Source organism: Malaclemys terrapin, chromosome 16, assembly GCF_027887155.1.
Source record: "Malaclemys terrapin pileata isolate rMalTer1 chromosome 16, rMalTer1.hap1, whole genome shotgun sequence".
Taxonomy (NCBI): domain Eukaryota; kingdom Metazoa; phylum Chordata; order Testudines; family Emydidae; genus Malaclemys; species Malaclemys terrapin.
In genome coordinates, this window is record NC_071520.1 from 22,995,153 (window position 1) to 23,008,039 (window position 12,887).

At 45.7% G+C, this 12,887-nt stretch overlaps 1 protein-coding gene across 2 annotated transcripts in view; it reads right to left on the minus strand.

The window, feature by feature from the left end:
- TMEM132C (transmembrane protein 132C) overlaps positions 1–12,887 on the minus strand; it is a 310,537-nt gene that overhangs the window by 206,054 nt on the left and 91,596 nt on the right. The window lies entirely within an intron of this gene.

Consider the following 12,887-nt stretch of genomic DNA (forward strand, 5'->3'; position numbering starts at 1 on the left):
CCTTGATGCCTGTTGTGTGCTCCTCTGCTCAGCCCATCCCAATCCTTTTCACTGTGTGCTGAACTGTCAGAGAAAGCAGGACTGGCATGGTGTCCTTTTACTGATGGGACCCATACAGAGTCTCAGAAAACAGTGTGACGGATCACACACGCCACACTTTTGAAATAGATACAGGCAGCACGTACTCCAGGTTTCGTACAAAGTAAAAGGCCCAATCAGCCCATTGGAACCTGGAACCACACTGCTAGGGCCTTCATTGCCCTGGCTGCCTGTGAATCCTTGAGGGTTTTATGGGGGCTGGTGCTGGAACCACAGCTCGTTCTGCAAAAGAGGGTGAATCCCACATTGTTGTGTGATCTGGGGGAACTTCCATGAGGAAATGCCCAGGTTACTTTCCTCTTCCGAATCCCGTAGGCCCGAACTTTAAGCATGTAAGTAGCCCCACTGACTTCAGAGGGATTAATCCCAGGTTTAAATTTAGATACCTGCTTAAGTGTTGGGGTCCTACTGTAGGCTGGGAGCGGAGGACTTATTTTCTCTACAGTCCAGGGCTTTTTCTACGTCAGATTCCACTGTTATAATGCAAGGAAAGATTCCTGGTGGGAGTTTTTTGCTCCAGGACTGCAGAGTTGGGCTTTTTGTTATTTAGGGCCCTGCAGCCTCATCACACTTTAGAAACCAGTGCTAACATCTTAGAACCATAACTGGTGGGAAAGGGGGAAAAAACTGGTTCGAAGAGTCTGAAACTGATCACTCAGAGAGTTAAGGCTGAAGGTGCATTTTTTCCCCCAAGATATGCCTTATTCCCCAAGTCTCCTGTCCTCTAGCCTTGCTGATCTAAGCAGCAATTTGAAAACCTGAAAAAAAGGCTCCACTGGAGATGATTGGACTTCTCGTGCATATTAACCCCCCGCCGACTTAGCTAATGGAGGCATTTTGCAACATAGGACGAGCCTGACGAACAAAAATTAAAAAAAAAAAAAAAAAAGACAGATTCTTTTACTCCATCTGATCTAAAGATGAACCAGGGAGAATATATCTCATAAGTGTAACCATTTTCCCCACTGTGATCAGGCCCATTTCAGCAGTTCTAATGGTGTCATGGAAAAGTGTAACCAGGAATTTATACACAAGCAGTGGTCCTCTACACCTCTTCCCACTATCCACAGTATATTCATAATCTGCCAAGACAGACGCAATAGTACATTCAACAGAATCATAACTAGCACAGTGGAGAGAGCAGTCTGTCTCCTGATTAAAATACCCCCAAGCCAGTGCTGCTATAAGAAATATTGCCTCCAGGTGGCATACCTGGCACACATTTGCTTACACTGATGACAACGTAGATCATACATTGAGGGGGAAGAGAGTAGCTGAAACAGGAGTCCACAGCTCTCAGAACTATTCAGAATCAGCTTTCATTTATCTCACTAGGCCAGACCATGCCCCTGGGGAGAAGGGTAGGGGGTGGCTCCCTGTTTTTTTGCAGAGCAGTTGCATGCCCGTGCATGCTGCTAGTAAAATGGTCTCATAAGGAAGGATTCTGTGGGACAGGATGACCAGAAATAGCCTCCTGCTTCCAATTGTTCACAGTGGAGCACACCTATGTGCATACATACAGTGGCAGGGGAGAAAACAAAAATAAAATCACCGGGAAGCCAAGTTTAAAATCCCAACCAGCCTAGAGTCTCTGAGTTCTTAACTCAAAGCACTATGTCTGTGTCAAAACAGCTGGCAAGAATGTTCTCTTAATACTGTTTTTGGCTGGCTCTGTATCACCAGGTCTTTTCTGAAACTGCTTACAGTAATTCCCATTGATTACAGTGCTTAACTAACTGCTCCCCTGCTGCTGAGTTCAGGCAGCACACGCTTCTCCCTTGATTTTTCCCTTCTTGTTTGTGTTTGCTTGTAAAGCACTGTGGAACGAGAGGGATTTCTTTCTTTTTTTTTTTTTTTTGCCTTCTTACTTGCATCAGAGCAAATTATAGTATTAAAAAGAATATAGTTTCACAGACTTTATGTGTAAATGATTTAATGATCCTTTTTAATCTGACCCCCCCGTATAACAGGTCGTAGAATTTCAACCAGTTACTTCTGTATTGAGCCCAGTAACTTGTATGTCTCTCTCTAGATATGGATAGAGATCCTGATATATAACTATATCTGACTATAGATGGGGAAAAAAGGCACAACATAACCCTGAAGACCCGAGGTTCTGACAAAATGGGCTGTGGAAAACACTGTCACAAAATATCACTGAGGCCAAAAGTTTAGCAGATTCAAAAAAAGGACTGGACACTTTCAGTGATAATCAGAATATCCAGAATCAGAATAGCAAATACTAAAACAGGAAACAGAGTTTTGGAAGGGATTTAAACCCTCTTGCCTTGGATTAAACCAACTGCTGCATGGGATGAAACATTCCTTGGAGGGCAGTTATTCCACGATTGCCCACTACAAGGTTTCTCACACCTTCTTCTGAAGCTCCAGGTACTGACCACTTTCAGTGACCGTGCTCTGGACTAGATGGACTGACCCAATCTGGCAATTCCTATGCTCCTCCACAAGCCCCAGTAAAGACTGCCACATGAAAGATTCACACCACCAGATTTTAGAGCTCCATCACACTTGATTTCGGCTCTTGGAGCTCTGAAAGAATCGGGAGTGGTTACTTGCCAATACCCCTGCTGTCAATAGCCACTTGGTAGCTATCCCGGGGTTGTGCATCTTTCACAGATAAACTGGAATTTAAAGCCTTTTGACACCAGTTTTTCTCAGGATACTAATTTCCATTCAAACCTACAGGCTTGAACACCCGCCTGTTTACAGTAGTCCTGGAACCCAACAGCTTGTCAGATTATCACACTGAAGATTCCCATGGGGTTCTTTAATGCATCAGAGCACAAGCTTTTTAGACAGCCAGCAAGCTTCATCTTTTTAAACTAAAATCTACTCCCAGCGGTATGAGGTTTCCCTCTCCACTGTTGGGGGATAAAGGGTTATAATGAATGGACCCTTAACCAGCCACAATTGTGTCTAATTAGGCAAATCATCACGAGTTCAATTAAAGGTTGTAACTCAAGTTGTACGCGCAGCTAAAAGTCTAAACAGACAATAAGTTCAAGTGCCTTATCTCATCTTTAAGCAGCCTTGCATCTCCGCCGGCTTTTGGAAAGGTCAGGCAGAGCAGTAAGTAGCAGGAGGCATACTGTACCTCAGAGCCATGTCTCTAAACAGAATGGAAAAAGCCGAGGGCGCCGCTGTACATTTAACAACATGCGCAGCAACATATTTGGAAAAGAAGCCAAAAAAAAAAACAAAAAAAAAAAAACACACCAACAAAAAAACCCGACTTCAGCACTTCACTGAAATTAGAGGGGGCAAATGCTACTTAAGGAGATGGTTCTAGGATGGTGCCACACACACATAGCATTCCTGAAACTCTGCTGTCCACTCAGAAATGCTAAATACACCGCTACCTCGATATAACGCGACCCGATAGAACACAAATTCGGATATAACGCAGTAAAGCAGTGCTCCAGGGGGGGTGGGGCTGTGCACTCCGGTGGATCAAAGCAAGTTCGATATAACGCGGTTTCACCTATAATGCGGTAAGATTTTTTGGCTCCCAAGGACAGCGTTATATCGAGGTAGAGGTGTATTAAACCAAAATTTCAGATCCCAGCGAATCGTCCATCTGTGCTAAGCAGTTTTCTGGCTTAGCTCAAGAGAATTAAACTGTCACAGCAAAACTACTGTTTTTTTTCCCTCCACCTTTCCCACTAATAGATGGTGGGGGTGGGGGAGGCTTTTCACATGGGAGCCCCAAGCTCAACGCATAAGCCACTAGTCCAGACTCCTTTATATTGTATTGATGGCTTGTTTATACTCCATTTATGCAGGGATTTAAGCTTGATCAGAAACCCATTTAGTTAAATTGGAGAATGAATTATGGTATCAACTATTCTTTATAGTGTACAGAACTTTACAACTGACTGGCTAGGCCTCACATTGCTCCTGTGTAGCAGGTATTCTTATCCCCATTGTACAGGTGAACTAACTGAGGCACAGAATGGTTAAGGGCAACACGTTCAAAGCGAGAGGAGTCTAATTTTGGATTCTCAGCTTGGGGCACCAGGGCCTATTTTCCAAGGTGCTCAGCACTCACAGCTCCACCTGACTCCAGTGGCAGCTACAGGTGATTCACCATCTCAAAAAATCAGGCCCCAGATGTGCTAGATCGAGGTCGCTGGTCGTAAAATCGTGCTTCAGCAATTGGCCATGTTCACGCAGCAAGTTGGTGCTAGAGCTAGGAACAGAATCCAGGACTCCCAGCCTTGCATTCTAACAACAAGACTGTGCTTCGTTCTTAGTATTAACAGATTAGATTATAAACAGGGCTGGGAAGGATGAAAATAGCACTGATCAGAGTGCATCTCAGCCAGACTGCTTTCTAAAGATTCATGGAGGTGGGGAGAAGGGAACAGAGCAGTGGGAGAGACCCCTTGTGTTTTACTTTTCTAGAGGCCCTAATTTTTTTAATAGGAATCAGTCCCTTTTTGCTTATCATTGACTGCAGTAATAAGACAGGGCCAATTTAAACTCGAGCTCGTCACCTCTGTTCTTGCTCTGATGATATAATCCTTCTTGTCAGTGTAGGCCCATCTCCTCTTTCGCTCTGTCTAAAGATATAATACACTGTAAAGTCTATGTGAAGTATTTGCTAATGGCTAATGAAATTAAACTAATTGGAGTGGGATATTGTTCCTTTCAACGTGACATTAACATGCTCTCTTTGAAAATACTTTTTTTTTGATGTTACAAATGCTTGGTTAAAAAAAGATTATGAGATACTTATTACATTGGGACTAAATGGATTTTTCTTTAATGTCCTTTAGTAAATGTTATAATTGGCTAGAATTTCAATAGCTTGTATTCCTATTGTTTCTCAAACCAGCATATAAAAGATGAATGCACCTGGCTGCTATTAATTTTTAGCTACACGATCATCTTGGGGAAATCTTCCCATTTATGACAAACAAAGCATTCGCAAGGTGGCTCATACTGCACTTTGCCACTCTTGCAAGTACCAATCTCAAACCTTTAACAATGCTTGTGTGTTTGTTATTATATTATGGAAGTGCTTAGAAACGCAAGCCAAGACCCAGGCCTCGTTGGGCTGGGGACCGTATGCATAGTGAGAGACACTCCCTGTCCCAATAGACAAGGCAGACAAACGCAGGGGGATGTGAAACACAGACACAGAGAGGTGAAGTGACTTGCTCAAGACCACACAGCAGGACAGCAGCAGAGCTGGGAATAGGACCCAGGATTCTTGACTCCAGGCCCATTATTCAGATCCCCCAATCATTGATCAGGGCCCCATTGTAGTGGACACTGAACAATGAAATATACACATACTTCTACATGACCCCAGAAGCAATAAATCATAGACCTGGCCAGGTTTTGCAAGGAACACAGGGAAAACAGACCTAACCCACTGACTCTGGCACAGTGCATACTTTACGGGCCTGATCCAATGCCCCCAGAAGTCAATAGAAAGACTCTCTTGGACTTCACTTGCGACCAGCTCAGAGCCCACTTAGCTCCTAAGAGACTTTGATCACAGGCTCACACACACACACACACACACACAAGATCCTCTCAGGGGACCATCTTGAACATTGATCAAACTATTATAATCTTCCGGCTTTGCTTAATAACTTTATTGCTTAAAGTTCTTCCAATATCTTCTCTTTGTACGCATAACCTCGTTTTGAGTGACTTAGGTAACTCCTGTTGAAAGTGCTACATTGCTTCATGGTATCTGTTTACAATGGAAGTTTGAATGGAGAGAGGATGCCCCCAAAATTGGAACAAATGGCAGCTCACACTATCCCTTTTCATTGCTTAGGGTGTATGTGATAGAGGGTCCCTCCCTACACGCAACACAAAACATTTCTTATACAGTAAGGCCGTGTCTACACTACCACTTACTTTGGTATAACTCACGTTGCTCAGTGGTACGAATAAGCCACCCCAAGTGATGAAAGTTACAGAGACCTAAGCACCGGTGTGGTACATCGGCGGGAGAGTTTCTCCTGCCAACATAGCTACGGCCTCTCATGGAGGTGGATTTATTATGCCGGTAGAACAGGGGCTGGAAAACTTTTTGGCCTGAGGGCCGCATCGGGTTTCTGAAATTGTATGGAGGGCTGTGCCTCCCCAAACAGCCAGGGGTGGCCTGCCCCCTACCCGCATCGACCCCCCCCCCCCCGCTTCTCGCCTCCTGTTGGCCCCCCAGACTCCTGCCCCATCCAACCGCCCCATTCTCTGGGGATCCCTGCCCCTCCACCGCCACCCCCCCTCCATCCCCTGCCTCTGGACCCCCCGCCCCATCCAAGCCCCCCTCTCCTTCCTGACCACCCCATCTCTCTGACCGCCCCCAGATCCCTGCCCCTAACTGCCTCCCCCCCTAATTTTCCCCCACTCCTAATTTCCCCCCGCCACCCCATCCAACCCCCCTCTCCTTCCTGACTGTGGGACCCCTGCCCCATCCAACCACCCCTTCTCCCTGACCGCCCCCAGACACCCCACCCCTGACTGCCTCCCGCTGCCCCATCCAACCCCTCCTCTCCTTCCTGACTAACCACTGAGACCCCTGCTCCCATTCAACTCCGTTCCCTGCCCTCTGACCCCCCCCGACCCCTATCCACACCCCCAGCCTCTGCCCACCCCCCGAACTCCCCTGCCCAATATCCAACCCACCCCGCTCCCTTACTGCACTGCCTGGAGCACCAGTGGCTGGCGGTGCGGCTGCACCAAGACAGGCAGCCGCGTAGCACAGAGCACTGGGTCAGGCCCCGGCTCTGCAGCTGCGCTGCCCCAGGAGCTCGCTGCTCCGCCACCCAGAGCATTGTGCCGGCGCCGGAGCAAGCTGAGGCTGTGGAGGGAGAACAGCAGGGGAAGGGCCCGGGGTTAGCCTCCCGGGCCAGGAGCTCAGGGGCCGGGCAGGATGATCCCGCGGGCTGGATGTGGCCCGCAGGCTGTAGTTTGCCCACCAAACATGCTACAACTGTAGTGCTTCTAGCGTAGACTATCCCTAAGAGTTAGCCAGGCACCAGGGAAAGACGTCTCTTTGTTCCTCGGAACACAGAATGCAAATCTAAAGAGAAGGTCTAATTCCAGAGCAAAAGGAAACTTCGTTTTCAGAGGTCATGTGAGTTTTCTTTTCACTTTTGCATAATAGCTAAAGCTGTGGGTCTGGAATATGGAAGTCAAGATCACCTTTACAATTGAAAATGGAACATGAAATAATAAAGGCGATGGAAGCAAGTCCTAAGGCTTCAAGCTCTTTTCTCTCCAGATGTGGATTGAATTGCTTTTATGCTTCAATGTTTCATAACAATAGTGAAATCACTTAAATATTTAAGTGCTGTAGAGCTGCATGTGAACAGGAAAATGTTTTGATGTGATTCACATCTGAAAACACACATGGGCACACAAAAGAGAACTCTTTCCCCCACCCTCCCATCCCTCTCTGTGCCATGTTGTATTTCAAATTAAGAGAGATTAAAGTAGGGTGTGTATGGGGAAGCGGGAGGCTTTTGGTTTTAGATTCCAAAAGATTCCACTTCAGGAAACCAATTTTTGTTTAGTGGGTTCAGATAATTCACCCCAGAATTTCAAGTTACTTCAAAATATACAACAAATTCAACTCATACGGCATTTTGGATTACAGCCACACTTCAGTGCTAGTGTGTGTGTAGGTTTTTAGCTATTAATAACGCCAGCAGCATTGTGATACAGCAGTGCTGTCAATACTCATTAGGAACTGACATACAAAGCTGCCTCGGCTGATCTGTTTAATAGCTTTCCTCACTGCATTTATCCTTCATCCCTCTTCCAATCTGTAGATTTATTATCACTGCTAATTATCCATTGTCCTGTGTTGACTTGTTTGCTGGAAACAGGTAATTCAATAACACTGCAACCCTTCAGTGCAACTTTCATTCCACCTGAAAGACCCGTAATTAACCATCTTGAGTGGGAAAGAACCAGTCAAGTTTTTCTAATCAGGGCAGATAACTTCATCTCCTTTCCATATACTTATCCTGCTCAGTGCCTTCTGTAAAGCGGGTTAGCCGGTCCTTCAGCACCTTCGACAGCAAGTTAGAGATTAGCTGCTGCCTAGCAAGGTAGCTCAAAACACTAATGTTCCTAGCTTTAATGCTTTGGCCCGCTGCTGTTTAGCCTCTGCCAGATCAAATGTGGCACCACACACGATGAAAAACAGATGGAAGGACCCTTTAATAGTGCAGACATTGGAAGACTATTTAGAGCTATAGAACAAAACCACCACCATACACAGGCTAAGATTTTCAAAGCAACCTAACAGGGGATTGGTCCTGCTTTAAGAAGGGGGCTGGACTGGATGACCTCCTGAGGTCCCTTCCAACCCTGATATTCTATGATTCGGCTGCCCAAGTCCCAACACCACAGATAAAAATAGAGCGTCCAAATTCCCTAGCCGGAGCATACACAAACACTTGTACATTTTTCCAGTTAATCTCCTTAGAATAGCCTTCTTTTTGCTGGTATGATTTTTTTCTGTTTGCAGAGTGCTGTAAATTTACAAGCACATAGAAGAAAAGGTCCATGCTCTAAGGACTTCTCAATCTACTCCATGTATACAATCAGGGCTGGCGCCAGGTTTTTTTCCGCCCCAAGCAAACAAAAAACAGGGGGGGGGGGGAGGGAAGAAAGGAGTGCTGTCCCTTGAAAAGTGCTGCCCCTTGAAAAGGCTGCCCCAAACACGTGCTTGGAATGCTGGTGCCTAGAGCCGGCCCTGCATGCAATACACCCAGCGATTGCTCACACAAAGGCTTGCAGATAGAAAGATCAACACAAACCTTCCGTCGGTGTCAGTCGGGATAGCTGTGTGGGAGTCAACCCTGCTATGTCGATTTACACCAGCCCCAGAAAGCAAGTGGAAGAGCAATGAGATGCGGGTTAATGCTACACTCTGGCCTTTCTGGGGATAGCTTATGCTGTTACAGGTGGATTACTTATGTAAAGAGATACAACAGATACTCTGCTTATCTCCCATGCCCACAATGTTATCTCAACAGCTAGAGGAACCAAGAATTTTCCTTACTAACAGTCAGCATTAGGTGTGACTCATTTCTCTTTTTGTGGCTCTGTCTCTCTTCCCTCTGCAGGAGTGCATGGACTGACAGGTGAGTCCATCTTTCATTCAATTATTTCTTCTGCTCCTCTCACCAAGTCTTTCCTGGTGGTATTATTACTGCAAATACTTTGCATTCTTGGAACAACTTTCCATCAGAGGAGTGCAAAGTGTTTTGGGAACATGAATGAACTAAGCCTCACAACCGCCTGAAAGGTAAGGAAGCAATACAACCCCATTTTACAGACAGAGATATCGAGGCATGGAGCTAATAAGTGACTTGCCCGAGGTCATCCGACTGTTCAGTGGCAGAGCTGTGAATAGCACCTTGATCTGCTGTCTGTCAGTGATGCTCTTTAATGATTTCACAATGGGCTCGGTAAGTACAAAAAGGGGCTTGTGCGGGAAGGGAAGCGCTCTGTATAGTTGAGCAGCATTCCTATCACGTTAATGTATTACCATCCATAATATACTTCACTCCATGCCACATTAGTCATTTTCTTTGACTGTATCGCCATTCTTGGGTTGATAAATTTACAAATACAGTAACAGGATTCTGAATTAAGATACAATTTAAGAACAGTTTCATTTCCAGTGATTTGTGGCGATTAGGTCATTTAGACCAATTTACTTTACTTTTGCCAGAGAAGATTTGTGGCTATTCCCCGCCCCCCCCCCCATCCAGCAATGATCACACACCGTTTGCCTCAGTGCTGGGTGAAAAACTCAGTGAACAACATACAGAAAAAAAGCAGGAAATAAACAAATTCACCATGCCCAGGGACAACATGCAGCGTGTGTTTCTTTAGGATCATTGAATGTGAATGCATTTCATAGGATGTAGGGTTTGCTTTGGCAGGAACCCATGTACAGCCATCTACGTCACCAGGCAAATGGCCACAGAGAAGGTTAAAGCAGCCTGTAGGCAGCCTTAACATACACACTGGCCATTTTCCGCGTTTCTTTTTTTAAAAGACAGGCAGCCCATAGAGGGATGGGCCAAACTCTCCTCTCAGATACAGCCACGTACCACTACTGAAGTCAATGGATTTACACCCGCATAACAGAGTCGAACCTGGCCTCACCTGCCATTCAGTAAACAAAAGAGAGAGAAATCTTAGCAGCCGACAGACTGGGCCACATAGTTTATGCCTCAGGAGATAGTGCCACATTATTTTCTGCCAGTGAATATCACCTGTCACTTCATATTCTGGTGTTCTATGAGGGGCTAAGACAAGGCCCTGAGCCCTTCCATAGGGCTACTCTCCTGTAGCTACCCCATGCTTCCACCTGACACCTGAACAAAAATAACTGTATGGAGCAATTCCTTCAGCCCCACCAGCCTGCAGTCTCCACTGAGTAGAAGAGTGGCTTGGACGGCTGTTTCTCCTCCCACCTGGATTTGGCGTCCTGCAGGCTGGAGAAAGAACACAGGGTAGCGTCGCTCCCCGGCTCCCAAGGTGCCACCCCTTGCAGATATCGGCCTGCCTCAACTCCCTCCACATCACTGAGTCTGGGCCCAAGCCAGACAGGAGGTCTAACCAAGAGCTCTCTGGGCTGCCCTTCCCTTCCCGAGCAACTTAACTCTGCATTCCATAGGATGCTGCAGGACCTGAAACACCACAAGGACTTTCCCTGTTCTACCCTCATCCACTGGCTCATCCTTTGAGCAGTCCAGCTCTAATGGCCCAGGCCAACCTGCCTCTGCCTTGTGCCCCAGAGCCAATGGGCTCACCTGGGTCCCTCAGTTCCATCCATGGAGCCACTTCCTGACGATACTGCTCACATGCCAGAACTCACAGGCACCCGGGCCAACCAAATTCGCAGGTTATAAATTCTGATGGTGGGTGTGATGCTGGAAGACCAGTGGCCAGCTCTTGCCAAGGCTTTGAGCCTCACAGAGCACTGACAAATTCATTTCTGGGAACCAATCCAGCTCACCTGTGTGTTAGTACATTAGTAAGATGGATATTGGACATAGATGATTATTCATCTTATAAGAAAAAAACCCAGTATAACTAGAGCTGTGAAAATCACTGAGTTTTCAGTTCAGTGGCCAAAGATTTTTTTTGAAGTCCCCACCACCACCAATCAAAATAATTTGGCGAATTTGACCCAAAATTTGCCAAATGTGTCGGTCAACCTGCATCTGCATTCTTCTGTGGGGGGAAAAACATGTATCTGAAAAAAATTCGCCAGCTTTAAGTACAACCTGTTCTGAAAATCATCATCAACAACCAGTTTTGTCCATTACAGCGGGTAGAACAGGCAACGTCTGATGTCTGCTCTTTCCATTTCTGGCTATTACACCACTGAGCACATAAACAGCATCCACGCCCAGACAATCTGAATCCTTTCCGAGCGAAGACGTATATCATCAGATTTCAATGAGGGCGTCTATCTCTAACTCACTTTTCAGGGAGATAAAAGGCAGCGACACACATATTTCAAAGGGATATCCCTGCCCACGCAGAAATAACACACCAGATTTGTCTCCTTTGGATTTCTTCTTTCATCACAGCTATGCTTGTTCTAAGAACACATCTTGTCTTCACTGTTTGTGAATAATGATTTTAAATAAAAAAGCAGCAAAGAGAGGAAGAAGCTTCTTCTAACTCAGAGGTTCCACACAGTAAACAGGTAGCCTGCGGATTATCTCACCAACTAAACCAAAGCTGCAAATATCAGAACGCTTCCGGGATTCCTAAAATTCCCCTGTTTTAATAAGAGCCTTTTATCTTCCAAGCGACACTTCCTTCCCTACAGGCTATTCTTGTCAGCAGTTGTCAACTATGTATTCATCTAATTCATATGAGCCTTAGACATAAACACTTTCATGTGCAGAAATCTACGGCATACCCTGGCTGCTTGAAGCTTTAAAAGAACAATTGTTGCTTATCACTATTGAAATTTCTCTTAAACGTAAAGCCTGGTAACAGGAAAGGAGATCCATCAAATATTTTGGGGATTAGTTAGTCTGTCGGTCTTTTTCACCCTCAAAAGATTGTCATCTGGTTGGTAGGAAAATTGCTAACATATCGAATAGGAAGGAAACACATTGACTTTTGTTCTGATCCACTATGGCAATGCTTATGTTCCTATGTACTGTCTTTGCCATTCCTTTTCCAAATAATGAACTTAACGTCCCTTAAAATCAATAGCAACATCAAACAAATTAAATTAAGACCAAACAAACAGACAAGTGTGCAGCCCAAAAAACTGCTGCTTAAACAAGTAAAAGATGGAGCCATTCGCTTGAAGTTCTCATGACAAAACCATTGTGTGGGAAGGCAAAGCTGTGTTATGTCATTTGCATCAAAGGCAAGTAAATGAAGTTTGCCATGCCAGATGTTTTGCTACATTTAAATGTTGTGCCTGAGGGGACGGAGGGGGGTGGGGAAGGGGCAGGGGGGAAAGAAAGGGGGTGGGGGGGGAGAAGACGGATTCTAAGAACTTGCCTAAATGCTGTCTTGCCACTCATTAAATCACCAATCTAATGTGCTGTAGAGTCACACTCTATGCCCCAACTGGCCATGTGGATCCTGCTACTACGCATTAAAAGTCCAGGAGTATAATTTTGACAGGATGCTTGTTTCAGCTACTGTGATGCATGACTGTCCATCATTCCACAACCATGGCCACTGTAGGCAGCACCCCTCTTGTGAATCGGGCACTCATTCTAGAACCTTGGTGTGTTTTA